Source organism: Furipterus horrens, unplaced genomic scaffold, assembly GCF_987537825.1.
Source record: "Furipterus horrens unplaced genomic scaffold, mFurHor1.1.pri manual_scaffold_5, whole genome shotgun sequence".
Taxonomy (NCBI): Eukaryota; Metazoa; Chordata; class Mammalia; order Chiroptera; family Furipteridae; genus Furipterus; species Furipterus horrens.
In genome coordinates this window covers 41,295,143-41,311,720 of record NW_028327175.1, presented here as the reverse complement: position 1 = coordinate 41,311,720, position 16,578 = coordinate 41,295,143, and positions in this window count along the sequence as shown.

Genomic DNA, 16,578 nt, shown 5'->3' with positions numbered 1-16,578 from the left:
TATGTTCTTGCCACTTTTGTCAAATGTTAATTGACCATGTAGGTGTGAGTTTATTTCTGGGCTCTATATTCTATTATTTATATGTCTATTTTTATGCCAGTGCCATGTTGCTTTGATTATGATGGCCTTATAGCTTGATATTAGGTAGCATGATATCTCTAACTTTGTTCTTTTTTCTCAAGATTTCTGTGGCTATTTGGGGTCTTTTGTGGTTCCATATAAATTTTAGAATTATTTGTTCTAGTTTTGTGAAATAGGCTGTTGGTATCTTGATAGGAATGGTATTGAATCTATAGATTGCTTTGGGTAGTATGGACATTTTAACAATGTGAATTCTTCCTATGTATGAACACAGTATATGCTTCCACTTACTTGTACCTCCTACAATTTCTTTGTTTAGTGTCTTATAATTTTCTAAGTACAGTATAGGTCTTTTACCTCCTTGGTTTAAGTTATTCTTAGGTATTTTTTAAAATTTTGATGCAATTGTAATGGTATTACCTTCTTAGTTTCCCTTTCTGATAGTTAATTATTGGTGTATAAAAATGCAACTGATTTCTGGATATTTATTTTGTATCCTGCTACTTTACTGAATTCATTTATCAGTTCTATCAGTTTTTTGGTGGAATCTTTAGGGTTCTCTATATACAGTATCATGACATCTGCAATTAATGACAGTTTTACATTTTCCTTTCCAATTCTGATGCTTTTTATTTCTTCTTCTTGTCTGATTGCTGTGGCTAGGACTTTCAGTACTATGTTGAATAAGAGAAGCGAAAGCAGACATCCCAGTCTCATTCTCAATCTTAAGAGAAATGCTTTTAGTTTTCTCCATAGAGTGTGATGTTGGCTGTGGGTTTGCCATACATTATGCCATTAATATCTCATATGGTTCAGGGAGTGCTCCCTAACCTCTGTGAGCTTCAGCTTCCTCACCTGCAGAAAGAAGGCGCCACCCTACAACAGCAGTTCTTGAACTGCATCATTTATCACAGGGCTTGTTGTTAAAACACGGATTGACCCAAGTTTCAGATCCAGTAGGTCTGAGGTCTGAACTGTGTCTCAGGAATTTGCATCTCTGATCATTTCCAAGGTGATGTTGATACAGCTGGTTTCGAGACCACTCTGCAAGCCACCCTCTGTCTCTGCCAGGCCCCTTGTTGCTCAGTCTTCTAGGAATTTGTATTTGTCAAGCTTGTTTGTGGGTTGGCTCCCTTAATGCATAAACTCCCTAAAGATCTCAGACAGTCTGATAACTCTAAAAATAGGCTTTCATAAGGCAAACCAGTCATCAGAAATTCAGGCATCTCTCATTTTGATAAATGGAAACTAGATTATGTTGATTAACATTCTGAAATTATAAATATAAGAAATACACTTTGCAGTTTGGACAGAAGATAAGTCAGTATTAATTTCTTTTCTCAGCATACCAATTACTGCTTATCCATCTAACCATTGCATTTCAGTTGCAATACAAATTTGGCAAAACATGTAGCACAGGCTGCTTAATCACTCCCCGCACAAAACTGATGTGAGGGCTTTTCTCCATGGGTCACTTCAGCTTTTTTAAAACAATGTTTTATTTTTCATTTTTGTTGTGGTAAAGCTGAGATTCAAAAAGATTATTTAAAATAATATGCCATAAAACTATCCTGATTAATTCAAATATTTGCAATGGGAATTAGCCAGGAAATGCATTTTAGTGTTTTAGCAATAAACCAAAGATTGTGCCTTTGCTATGTTTGATGCAGAGTCTAGTTTTTGCTACAATATAGATACTCTGAAAAATCCTAAATCATGACTGAAAACTTTAGGGAATTAAATGCTAATTGTGACTCTGCTAGGAATTTGCTAGCTGTGGTTGGAAAAGTTGCCTCCTCTCATTTTATTTCTGTTTCTCTATTTGTTTCTCAGTTGTCCTGGTACACAAGTGCGTATTGAGGAAATATTTAATTTTAACCAGTATGTTTCCCCAAGTTTTTGACTGAAAAATGCTGGGTTCCCTATCAGAGAAGGCTGTCCCCTTTTGCTGAGGATATAGCTTCTGAAGGTGCAGGGACCCATGGAGGTCAAGGAAGGCAGGTGACACCAGCCCAGCCAGCCAGCTGGAGATCAGTGTTGCAGCCAGCTCACCTCATGTCCTGTTCTATAGCAGTCATGATCACTAACATCAGAAACAGTCAAGAAGTGCCTCTTTGAAAAGATTTAAAACATAGTATTCAATGTTGGCCAGTCCCCAGTGTTAATGGGAATGAAAGGTGATACATTATTTCTGAAAAGCAGTTTGGCAGGAATCATCCAGATCTGTAGAAATTCACTTCCTTTAACTCAGTACTACCCTTCTGAGGAATCCATTCTCAGGAAATGTCAGAAATACTGACAAAGATTCGTATGCAGAGAGTTACTGAAGTACTATTTGTAATATAGAAAAACAGACAATATCCTTAGTTACCAATAATACAGGGATGGTTAAATAAATAACGATTCTTCAGAATTTCTTCCAAATTAGTTGCAATTGGAGGCAAGCCTGATGAAAACCTACTGAACCGTGTGATCCTAGGTTGTAATGTGCCATGTCAACTTGCTTCAGCTGGGAATTACGGGTCCCAGAACCACGAATTCTGTTCCCTCTATGGCTTGGAGCTGGCCAAAGGAGGAACTTGTGTGAGATATAGAAGGCAAAAATGACAAAGCATTCCAACGCTGTCCGTGGGCAGATGTAGTGAAGGACAGATGGAGAGGTGACTACATGGGTTCCAGCTCTTCTCTGCTCTGCGTCCAGCACTTCTTGCTTCTGGTCGGGCTGACCAGCCCACTGTGGTGGTGTCAGGCCCAGCATCAGACGCCGTCTACAGATCCAAGGAGACAGAGCCACAGAGGCGCAGCACAGCTTCCAGGAGACTCCTGCAGCGTGCTCCCTTAGTGATCCCCCTTTGTGGCTGAAAGTGTTCATTCATTTCCTCTTTCTCCTGTAATGGATTACAACAGACTCAGTGGCTTAAAATAATACCAACGTATTCTCTTGCAGCTCTGGAGGCCAGATGTCCAAAATGAGTTTCACTAAGCTCAAGCCAGCACATCCGCAGGACTGGCTCTTTCCGAGCCTCTAGGGGAGAATCTGTGTCCTTGCTTTTTCTAGCTTCGGCATTCCTTGGCTCACGACCCCTTCCTCACATTGCTCCAATCATCACCACATTACCTATGACCATGGGCAGATCGCCTTCTGCCTCACCCTTAGAAGAACACTTATTATCAATCTGGTCCCACCTGGATAACCCATGATAATGTGCTTGGCTTCTTAGTCAAATGATTAATGACTCTTCTCTGCTTCCAATAGACCCTTCAGGTCTCTTCTCCCACAACTATGTGAGGTCCCATTCCTGTGATATATCCCATAGCATGGTGACTATGCTTTCCTGCTTAAACTCTCACTGATCAAAATCCCAATGCTGTATAAAATGTATGTTCATGAATGTATAAAAAGCTAAAAGGAAATAAATCAATATGTTAACAGTGCTAATCTCTGTGTGTCAAGAATATAACTGTAAAGAGGAAGAGGTTGAAGATACAGAAGAGATGGGGAAGACTTGAGGAATGGGATCTGGAGTATTTGAGAAGACATTGGCTTAGCTAGGAGGAGAGATGTAGAGGGAAGCAGGAAAGAATGGGTGTGGAAGCAGGTGCATTGGTAGCTTTGATGGCAGGAGATTACAGAATTTCCTTCTTGTGGCTTTTATAGTCTCTGTGAATTGGAAGGTGAGTTCATGTGCTAAGATGTGGCAGAAGCGGCTGGGTCTGCAGCTGGAAGAGAGAGAACATTTGGAACAGTTCTTGGGCAGAATGAGAGTGACTTGGCTGGAGGGGCACTGTGGCTTTTGCACAATGTGGAGAGCTCGGGGGAGCAGCACCAGCTGGCTTGGGTCCACAGTTCTCTCTAGTTCCATTCAATAGCAGGAGTGTGTGGAAGAGAAGGCAGATAGTAGGGCCATCAGAGATGGGGCTTTCCAGCAGTTGAGAAGGAAAGGCAATGGGACAAGGGAGTGAAAGATCTCCAGTGCGATTTCTCCCTGCACCCAGATGCTTTCGATGAGAAAATAGGGCACGCGAGTGATTCAGCCAAAGCCACAGAACTGGTGGGGGCAGAGCTACAACTAAAGCCAGGGCTCCTGGTGGGAGGACAGAGCTGCTCTCCTACAGCAGAATGCAGGGTGGCTCCAAGTGTGATCTCACCAAGTCAGGATCCCTCAGGGTGGGAAACAGAGCCTGTGGGTTACAATGCAGATTCCTACATTCTGACCTGGTCCTCTGAGTCAGAAACACAGGACAAGTGGCCCACAAATGTAAAAAGCACCCCCAGTGATTCTGAAGCACAGTAAGATTTAAGAATCACTGGGATAGGGCAGAGTCTCTGCTTGTGAGAGAATGTAGTTATGGCAGGGAGAGCAAGGGAAGGAGGGGACAGACACAGCTCGATGTTGAAAGGCAAGATACGTGGAATTCTGTGGAAGATGGGTGGGCAGACAGGTTGGGGAAGAATGAAGGCCAACAGACAGACACCAGGTGCTGAGTGGGTCTGCAGAGGTGGAATGGGCTTATGCAAACCCAGGCCGGACCTGGAGAGGCACCAAAGACAATCCCCACCCTTCTCTCACAGCATTTTCTTCTTTCTCTTGCTGAACGTTCAAGGATATTCATAATCCAAGGAATATCTGTGCTTCTAAGTAAAACCTAGAGAAATTCAATGTACTCTCAGATTTTCTACTGACTAATATCAAAAGTGAATGGAACTACTCCATGGGCTCTAACTCCACACCCGGATTTAGGACAGGCAGGTCACCTTATCTCTGATTTTGCCAGAAGTACAATGTCATGTGCCCACAGTTGGCAAGGGATGGTAACTGTTTCAAAAGTTACCAATGTCCAACACCCATGGCAACTGGCAGAAAGAACAGATGCACGTCCTTGCGGTAGTAAGCATCACGGGATTTTCACCGTAAGATCTAAGCTAGGGGTTAGTTTCATAGCAGCAGAGATTTGAAGGGGAAAGTTATCTTGTCTCTATAGCAAATTTATCTAAAATGTGTGTAATTCGACACATTTACCTAAAACTCATTTCTACCTATAAAAATCCCAGATCCAAGGAAATATTTTAAAAATTTGTTGCTGTTTGTTTTGATCCACACCTGATTTTAAAAACACTAGCATAGGCAGTCTTGAGATACTGAACATATAATGAATGTGTTTCCTCTTGTCTGTCCATGACCTGCTAGCATCAAGGTCATCTGATATCTTAGAAATTCAGGTGTTCTAAGGAATATGAGGAGAAAAATGGTAAAAGGATGACTTAAATTTCCTATTTATTGGTATAAAAAATGAAATCTCAGTGGCTACAAACCACAAAAAGATCGACTTAATATATCACATGTGCCTCTTTAAGGGATAATAAAATTGAACAATGACAGAATGCTCCCAAGTCAAATATACTGCAAGATTTACCAGTTTATATTTTAATATATAAATACAAAGTATCGTGAAAATTTTTCCTGAGTATATTGGAGTGATCAACTTTTAAAATATACTGCCATGTAGAAATATTTTTTCTCTTTGATATGTCAAGCCCATTTAGAAAAACACACATGCCCGCATACAAAATGATAAATGTATCAGATTACTTACTGAAGCAGCTTTTGTAATAACAGGGGACTGGAAACAGTCCAAGTGTCCACAGCAGGGAGCTGGCATAATAACCTGTGGTAATCCGCACCATGGAATATTATACAGCTGTAAGTAGAAAATAAGGAAGCCACTCTCTCACATTGATATGGAAAGTTATGCAGGATATACTACTAGGTTAAAACAAATCAAAATGCTTTGACTGGTGTGATCAGTTGGTTGGGCATCATCCCATGAAGAAAAAGGTTGCTAGTTCGATCCCCAGTCAGGGCACAAGCCTGGGTTGCGGGTTCGGGCCCAAGTTGAAGCATGCACAAGAGGCAGCCGACCAATGTGCCTTTCCCACATCGATGTTTCTCTCCCTCTCCCCCACCCTTTATAAATAAAACAAACAAATCAATAAAATCTTTTTAAAACATAAATAAAACAAAATAAAGCAAAGCAAAACAAGGCTTTCTCTGGCTTAAGGTCATTGTTTCCTTAAGCCCCAGCTCTAATAAGATCTCTGTGAGAAATCTCTCCTGATATCCCACTAATAATATATCTCACATTTTAAGAGTTCATGAAATTAAATAATAACAGGATACCACCTTGAAAAACACAGCATGAGGTTTACCAATTCATATTTTGATATAGAAATTCAAAATTTGGAGGAAATTCCCAGATTACTTTGGAGTGATCAGTTTTCTTAAAATTGCGCTATTGAGCAAAATTTTAAATGCTTATAGCCTTTCTGGGTTAAGTAACCTTTCTCTATGACCCCACAGCAAACCCCCCACCACCTGAATTTCTCTGTCATAAAAACAGTCACACCACCTGGCTCCCTCACCAGACCCTGAGCTCCTTGGGAACAGAGGCACTGCTCTCCATTGTTGCATCTCCAGTGCCTAGTATAGTGTTGACTGTAACCTACTTGATATTGAACAAGAAGTGATTAAAGGCAACACTGCTAAGCTACTCCTGACCTACTTCTATCTGGGGGTATGTTAAATGATGTTGTGCAATCGTCATAGACTCCCTACTTCTGAGCAATGACAAAGCCTTTCATAGGTGTTACACCTCCAAGCAGGAAATGACTCCTGTGCTTGGAAGGTTTTTTAAATGCCTCACCCAAAGCCTTAGGGCTGAGAAAGAAAATCCCACAAAGAGAACTTTTGGATAGCTTTAGTAAACCAGACCTGAGCACTCCTTCCCAGAGGTTAAGAGACAACGTTGAATAATTCTCTGGGGCTAGTAATAAGAGAACTGCAGCCAGGGAGGCATCTCAAAACCCTTCATAACAGGACATCAAATAGAAACACAACTACATTGGGAAAAAAACCCAGAAATGTTCTTCATTATAATAATTAAAGAATGATTGCCAATTTCTTTAGAGTAGAGAAATTAGAGTGTTATATCTGACTCACTGTGGAGCCTTTATTTTTTGTGTACTACAATGAAATTAGTAAATACACGGTTCTCATTTAAAGATTCATTTATTCTAAGCTTTGTGTTAAACAATTCTAGTTACCGTTATTATAGATATGTAGACCCAGAAGCTCCAGCTAGGTAATTAAAATTAAAATTCTAGTTTTCAAAATGGGCCAAACCAAGTAAGTACCTCCTCCATCCTAGGGCACCCTATACATACTCCCCACCCTATGTCCTTTTAGACTAGGTTTTACTAGAATTTATTTTTATTTCAGTGTGTGACATGCACACATAATTGATGCTTAAGATTTGTTGAATGAATGAGTGAATGAATGAAATTTACATGCTACCTGCCAACATTTCAGGTTCTACATCTTAACATTTTATACCTTGTACCACTTTTTCTCCATCACAAGCATAAATCTCATAAATGGATTTCAGGTACTCCTGCTCTGTTATATTAATAGCTCGATGTAGCTCTAATGCCAAAAAACTATTTTCTTCAACCATTAATCTTTCTCCAGCTTGTGAGCTGGAAAAGTCATAATGATGGGAGTTGTCATTATGAACCCAAACAGTAATTGTAATAAGAAAAAGGAGGAAGAAAATTGAAAAAGAAAATGTCTCCCACAGCATCACAGATAAATGACCCTATTCTCTCCTGATTCCAAATCCACACAGTTGTTTTTGTTCTTGTCAAGATCATTAGGTACCAAAAGACCATTTGACATTGTGAGAATGATATTTTTAATAGGAGTAATATATTTGAAGATGTAAAAAAAAAAAAAAAAGCATACCTCTTCTTTCTGTAAATTCCTGTCTAATTTGCAAAGCCTTAAGAGTTAAAAGGCATTAAAAAATACTTAATATAAAGTTTATATGAATGAGACACATGAGTAACCTGCCTTAGCCAAGCTTCATAAACCAAGATAAGAAATTGCTTCTAATAAAACAATCAAAGGCTTCAATTAGGACAGGTTTGGTGCTAACTTAGTTAAATATTAATTTGGGGGGATTAAAAGACTCATCTTGAAGCTCTTTTCTCTTAAAAAAAAAAAAGGAAAACATGTTTTCAATGCCATTCCCAGTCATCTTAATAAGTTGTATCTTCCTGTCATTCTGAAGCATTTAATAGACAATGAGAATTACTGGAGAATGTAGAGAAGTTTATAAGACTGCTAAATCATTCTGACACCCTCTGGGTCCTGATGGATTCTGTAATGAGTTCCACAATGAGATTCCAGACAAATTAAGTAATTAAGCACTTGATCTAGAGGAAAAAGTAAGGCCTTTTCCTGAAGTGCCAAGAACTCACTTAGCTTGGAATTATTGCTCTAACTACTCTGGCCATTTAGCAATGATGCTGCAAGGAGGCATTCCTTATGTCAAACTGATAGGAATTTCATATCCTCCCATAGCTGCCCATGTGCTTGCCCTGTGCTCAGCATTCCTCTGGGTAAGTTAATGATAAAGAACCCTGATCTTGTCCCAATATTTATGCTTTAATTTAGTTGAGTGAAACAGACATTCCTTAAAATAAGTTATTTCTCCTCCAATTACTTTATTTTTCCTAGCCTCCTTAAATTAGCTATTTTACATACAAAAATGTCAAGTCATAGAAGTACTGGGTTAAGTCTGGATTCTCAATATTGGCTGCACATAGGATTCACACAGGGAGCTCTCAAAATAATCCCATGTCCAGCCCCCACCCCAGGCCAATTATATCAGAAGATAAGGGGCTGGACCCAGGGGTGTTTCTAATGTTCTCCAGAAGATTTCAACGTGCAGCTAATATTGAGACTCTTTAGGGGACTTGGGTTAAGTTGATGAGGTGTGCTTTGGGTCTTCAAAAAAAGCAGTTAGTTCCATTCCCCTGCCAGGGGGAATCTATGGTATAAATGAACCTTAAGGATGATTTATATTTAGGAAATTATCTATGGAAAGACCTCTACTTGGTTTAATTAAAAATACTTTTCAAATTCATGCACAATGCCAGTGTAGGGACCCTCAGTGATCTACTATAACAAGAAAAAGCAATAAAAAGGAAAGAATTGCTATGTACTCAAGGTTGCCAACACCAACTTTTTCATCAGCTTAGTTTCTCTCTGCAATATGTAGAGACCTCACTAACTTCTAAATATAGTCAATGCAAAGAACACAAAAAGCTCCTGAGAAAATTAAGCCTATTTCTTCTTTTAAAGGAATAAAGAGAAAAAAAATTCTACCCAGCTTGAATGAGATGATGCTTCACTGCTTCATCACCCAAGACTGCTACCCCCACCCAGTGTGACTTTATTGAGACTATAGTATTTCAAGGTTAAAGGGCTGGTGATGTGGCAGATGACTCTCGGGTAGCTGGAAACGACTTAGTGGAGGGTGTCCTAGGTGGCTTTTTCAAGAAGTCGCCCTTACACTGATGTGAGACCACTAAACTGATAAGTCCAGTGCCCAGTGGGCCAAATGTATGATCATCATGTCTGGTAAAGCTACATTATCTTGTCAGGTGGTATCTGTTTTATCTGTTTTTATCAGCAATGCCTACAGAAGTGGCAACATTGTTAAAGTCAAGCTGACTCTTGGCGTCCTGCTTCAGGAGTGTTTGCTATGTTAGACCTGTTCTACACCAAGTTCATAGGAATAAGCAAGATTTCCCCCACTTTTTTCTTTCTTTTCTTTCTTTTTTTTACTTTAAAATACAAGTTCCTTGAGGGTAGGTCCTTTGCTGTGAAGTTGTGTGCAAGCACTAAAGAACAAAATCCTTTTGGAGTGGGAGATCTTGTCTGTCTTCATCTATTAATTTAATGGTGACTGGTATGGGTTCTAAGTGTTCTGACTTTGCTATTAACCAATACAGTGGCCAGGATTTTTTTTTTAAATGAAAACACCCAGGCTTAGCAAATTAATTTACACAGATTTTCTAAGAGAAATTTTTTACAATATTAATTTTTAAAAAAACTTAAAATATGCATACCCTTTGACCTAGAACTTCTGCTTCTAAAAAAATGTCCAAAGGAAATAAATATATAAAGAAGCACATGTGTCAAGATTAGCTATAGAGATGTTCACTGCACTGTTGTTTACAACAGGGGAAAGTTAGAAATAATCTAAATGAAGAGAACTTGGTTAAATATATTATGGCATGTCTATAATGACTGTTGGTTGGATCCACAGGGTTCCTTTGTGGTGTCTCAGGGGCAGCTGGGTGAAGGTCAAGGAAGAAGGAAGCTGGTGTGAGCCTGTGTGCTGCAGGTCCTGGATCTCACATTTCTGCTTCAGCCTCCAAAGCTTCCATTTTATGGCTTTCATACAGGGAGGTTCTCTTCGGAAAATTAGTTCTGCTGCCAAGAATAGTTGGAAATGAACTGAATGTTATTGAAATAGAAAGAGGTTTAAAATACTTTGTAAAGTGGAAAAAAGACTGCATACTACTTCAGTTACATCTCATTTTTGTTTCTGTGTATATGTATATGTATAAATACACACACAAAGAATGCATGTAACAATGAACATGTTGTTCTTTGGGGTAACAGGTGAAAAGTTATTTTTTACTTTAAAAATATTTTGTATATGATTCTCAATAACTTTTCAAGTTTTTCAACCATTGTGATACCTAAATCAAGTCAACAGTTAATTACCAGTTCTTCATCTTAGTACTGTAATTTCCATATAAGAATCTCTAAAGTGTTGCCCTTTCTGTTTTAGAGAGGGAGAAACTGAGGAGTGAAATGGTACCTTGAATTGCTGCAAAAGTGAGAAATCATCTCAGATTCCTTTTCAAGTTATGTTTTAGGTGTTACCGCAGAACGCTTCCATTTTACAAAGTTGAATAACTCCAACTGTGAGCAGATAGAGCAAAAACCTGCTTCCACAGTAAAGGTATACATTTCTTACATATTTTGTACTCACTGAAATGATAACAGCAAAGAGATGTTCATGAAAAGTTCGTATAAGCGGAGACAGATGGGAAGGGAAGAGGAAACTGGCAGGCAGGGTAAGGTGTGGCGGCTGGCAACAGCTCAAAAGGGCAGAGAGCGTTTGGAGCAGCAGCTTTATCAGAGCATCACAGACAATGTCACCTAATTCAGGCACAAATGATGATGGTGATAATGATGAGGGCGGTGATGACACAGTAACACTAACACTTATTGAGAGATTTCAGTGTTCTGGGCACTGTTCTAAGTAAGCATTTTTATATGTTAGCTCTTAATCTCAACAACACCTCTATAGAATATAGACAGTTAATAACCCCATTTTCCTGAGGAGAGGACTGAGGAACAGAGAGAATATACAATGGGTGTCAATGCAAGTATTTAAAGTGCTTCATTAATTTTGTTTCCAGCAAGTCTAAAAATTGAAATAAGATAAATTTCATTTCCTAAAGCTTTAAAATATTTTGTTTTGTTTTTGAACACACATAGGCATGATGACAAAAGACTTCTGTTGTCCATAGACCTGGGTTCAAATCCTGGATCTGCTACTTTTCCTCTCAGAGCCTGTTTCTCCATCTATAAAGGGAGCTAATAGTTCTTACCCTGCCAATGGGCTGTAAATAAGATTTAATATGTAAAATCTTGGCCCAGAGTATGCTGCATGTGGGTATAAAATAAATGAAAACTAATATGTTATTAAGGCAAGAAAATGAAGCAAGTAAGGAGACCTAATTGAATAATATTTTAAATTATTTTACTACAAAAAAAAGATAATAACAAAGACCAAAAACACTGGGGTAAATGGACCTAGGAATAAGTATGCTCTTATGTTGATTATAGAAGGTCCTAAAATAACGTCATTGCATTCAATGTTGTTTTGTTTAAGGTTGATGAAATACTGTAGGCACTTAGCTCTTGTTTATATCAATTAGCTTATGGAAAAATTGGTTTCATTATACCTTGTCTTGCCTAAAGTTGTAGAACCTAACTATGACGTTAAGTGAGAACTTACTGTATATAATTTACTATCTAAGCCAAGGGACTTTAGAGAGAAAAAAGGACCCCATTAGTAATCTGTCTGGAATAACAGGTACAAATAGATTCTGTCACGGGCAAACTGAGATGGGCAGTTACCTGCTGTTAAGCTGTAGTTCTGAGCCCATAAGTGTGGGACTTTCTCAGGGCCACCACCTGGCCTGTCAGCCCTACTTCAGCATGAGCATTAGGCTGGGGAGGAAGGATCCTCAAGAGGAAGCATGCTAGTCTCTGTGTTAGCAATATGCAGGTGATTGCGAGTTTATGTTGTCTCCTGTTTAGATGAACTCTGTTCTTAAGAATTACCTGGAAAAACCAATTGTCGTTTTGAACACATGCTCCAGTACCCCATCTTGTCATATGATCACCCACTACTCTGTGGCCTTTGAAGGGCAAGACTATAAAAGCTCATGGGTAGGAATTTAAAATCAGATCCCACATGTGCTGTTCATCAAGAGGCTCTGCTGTCCTGGTAGCTGTGATTACACTGTGATTATACTGTGCTTTCTGAAAGTTATGTACTTCTGGCAATGACAGGGTCCTTGGCTTGCACACAGCCCTTCTCATTCACAGGATCACAGGATATCAGGGTTTGCAGGGATTCTTCAGTCTCACCTCCTCATTTCAGGCCCTGAGTCTCAAGTGACTTAACTTAGCTAAGGTCACCCACCAAGCTAACTGCAGCAGAAGAACTAGAACCCTGGACAGCATCCATAGCATGATATTCTTTCCATTCTTTTGCAGCTGCTTCCCTGAAAAGTAGTCCTACCAGCTCAAAGTACAATATAGCAATTCCAAAAATAACATGATTTCAGATTTGTCAGTGTTGTTAGTAGGACTAGGGTATTCTCCCACTGTAGTCTAAAGCATCCTTTCAATTACACATATTTTTCAGTTCTTATGGGAGAAAGTTAGTATTAGATTTATGTTGAGACTTTAAGTTGTCTATATTGACATATCTGGGAAATTAAATTGAAAAAAAAAAATCAGATCAGACATCCCAAGCCAAGGAGAGGAGGCCAAAAATGAAAAATCGAGATTCACTAATATGGTGGTTGGGGATTCAGTCCAGGTATGTAAATGAAAATCAAACTAAGTTTATTGCTTTCTATTGCTTAAAATTTACATTTCTTCTGTCCTTTCAATATGATATGGTGCTTTAGGAGAAACCAGGAGATTGACGGTGAAAGAGACTGAATAAATGCTGGTCAACAGGACACTGGATAATATCACTTTTTGAAAGAAAAAATAAAAGTCCTCTGCTTCTAATATATTTTTCTTACTATGTGGCAGAACCAGAGAAGAGAAATAGCTTAACTGAGAAATAAGGAAATAGCATCAACAAATAGATTTATTTGCAAGACACTGGGTTCCTAGACAGTTTTGGCCTTGTCCTTCCTTGATCTTTTCCTCCTTTGACAAAAGAAATTCTAAGTTCTCCTGGCTCTTTTTAAATTGGGTTTAAAATACTCAATGAGCCGGGAAATTAGGCAAGAAAACAAAATAAAAGGCATCTAGATCAGAAAGGAAGTTACTTATTTCTATAGGGAGATGACATGATCCTATACATCTATCATATATATGTGATCTATCATATATACATATATGATCATGTCATATATATCCTGAAGAATCCACCAAAAACACTGTTAGAACTAATAAACAAATTTTGCAAGGCTGGAGCATTCAAGGTTGATATTCAAAAAGCAATTGTATTTCTACACTCTAGCAGCAAACAATACAAAAATAAAATTAAGATCACAATTACAGTTATTATAATATCAAAATTAATAAAGTACTTAAAAATAAACTTAGTAAAAGAAATGCAAGATTTATACACTGAAAACTATAAAACAATGTTGAAAAAATTAAAGAGGAGGTTAATAACTGAAAGGTATCCCATTTTTATGAATATGAAGACATCATATTAATAAGATGACAATACAACCCAAACTGATCTACAGATTTAATCTAATCCAGTCAAAATCTCAACTGACTTCTGTACAGAAATTGACAATCTGATCATAAAATTCATGTGAAAATGCAAGGAAACCAGAAGAGCCAAATCAGTCTTAAAATAGAAGGGTAAGGTTGGAGGAGCCATACTTCCCAATTTCAAACCTGACTACAAAGCTGTGGTAATTAAGACTGTGAGACACCAGCATAAGGACAGACATATAGATCAATGAAACAGATGTCAAAGTTAATTTATGTTCAATTAAATTTTTATAACAGTGTTAGGCAGTTCAATGAGAGAAAAATAGTCTTTTCAACAAATGGTGCTGGGACAACTGGATATTCACCTGTAAGAATGAAATTAGATCCTCATTTCACACCATGTACAAAAATTAACTGAAAATCTATCATAGGACTTAATGTAAGAACTAAGAGTATACAACTCTTATAAGAAAACATAAGGGAAAATCTTTGTGACCTTGGATTAAGCAATGGTTTCTTAGATATGAAACCAAAAGCACAAGCAACAACAACAAAAAAAAAAACAGGTAAATGAGACTTTATCAAAATTTAAAATGTCTGTGCTTTCTTCATTGAGAAAGCAAAAGTCAACCCACAGAATCACAGAAAATATTTGCAAATCATGTATCTGACAGTGGACTTGTATCCAGAATATACAGAGAGTATCTTATAAGTCAACAACAACAACAACAACAAAAAGACAAGTAACCCAATTTAACAATGGGAAAGAGATTTGAAAATATATATTTTCAAAGGTATGCAAATGGCCTATGAACATATGAAGAGATACTCAACAATTAGGAAAACACAAATCCAAACCACACTTAGGAAAGGAAGGGGAGTGGGAATAACTTTTTAATGGGTAGTTTCTGTTTGGAATGATGAAAAAGTTCTGAAAGTGGATAATAATGATGGTTGGATAATAATAATAAATAATGGTTGCCTAACATTGTTTACATACTCAATGTCACTGACTTATACACTCAAAAAGGGTTAAAATGGTAAATTTTATGCTATATATGTTTTACAACAATAAAGTTAAAAACCATAATGAAAGCTACTTCACACCAACTGAATGGCTATGGTCAAAAAGACAAATAATAAGCATTGGTGAGGATGTGGCAAAATCTTGGAAACTTCAATACTGTTGGTGCAAATGTAAAATGTTGCAGCCACTTTGGAAAACAGCCTAGCAGTTTGTCAAACAGCTAAACATAGAGTTAGCATATCCAAGATAATTGAAAATATATTTCTATACAAAAGGCTCTACATGAGTGTTCGTTGAAGTATTATTCATTCTAGCCAAAAAGTGGAAACAACCCAGATGTCTATCAACTGATAAATGGAAAAATAAAAGTGGTATATCCATACAATGGAATATTATTCAGCCATAAAAAGAAATGCAGTATTGATACATGCTATAATATAGATGAACCTTAAAAAAATTATGCTAAGAAGCCAGTCACAAAAGACCACATACTGTATAATTCCATTTATATGAAATGTCTAGAATAGGCAAACCCATAGAGACAAAAAGTAGACTAGTGGTTGCCAGGGGCTGGAGAAGACGGGGATGGGAAGTGACAGCTAATGAACACTGGGTTTCTTATTGGTCATGAAAATCTTCTGAAATTAGATAGTGGTGATAATAGCATACTTTCTGAATATGTAAATTATATCTCAATAAAGCTTTTTTTTTTCTTTTCTGTAATGATCATCAAGTCAAGTGCTGAGTAGGCACGACACTTCCAAGAGTTTAACGTCCTATAATTATAACCCTGCTAAATGCATTGAAAGCAAATATTTTGTGTTTGGAAAAACCACACACCTGACATACCCCTTTCTCTGCCAGAGGCCATTGTTCATCATTTCCAAGTGATTCACAACCCTTTGCTCTGATTTCTCAATCTACATAAGAAGAATCAGCTAAAAAAAATGGAGACATAATTTGTGGGTTCCCTTGAAAAGTGTCAGGAAAACACTGATCATCATTCATGTGATTCACTGCTTCACTCATCTTTGGCTTTGGTGAGGGCAGGAAGCCCATTGTTTTCTCTGATTGATCTCCTAACCTGCATGTCTTTCTGGTCTTAGTTGTTTTTATATACATTATATTTTTTAAATAATCATACAGTAAAATTTACTTTTTTCTTATGATGTGCATTTTATAAATGTTAACACATATATAGACTCATGTAACCACCACCATAAGTAAGATACAACAGTTTCATCACCCCAGAGATTTCCCTTTAGAGTCACCCCTTCTTTCCACCACACCCCCTGCCTTCTGTTTGTGCTGATCTCATTACCAAGCATGTCCACCTACTGCTTCTCTTTCAAGCCATTTAGTAACCATCCTCTCAGATATCACACAAATTCCATGTCTCCACGAAACTGTCTCTGATTACGCCCATTCACTGTCTAATCTATCCAGCTATTCATGCATTTACTTATTTATTCATGCATTCAAGAAACATTGATGAAGCCCTTTTTATGTAACAGACAGAAGTTAGGGAGAGAGAATACAAAGGTGGGTCAAAGCAGACTCCTGACC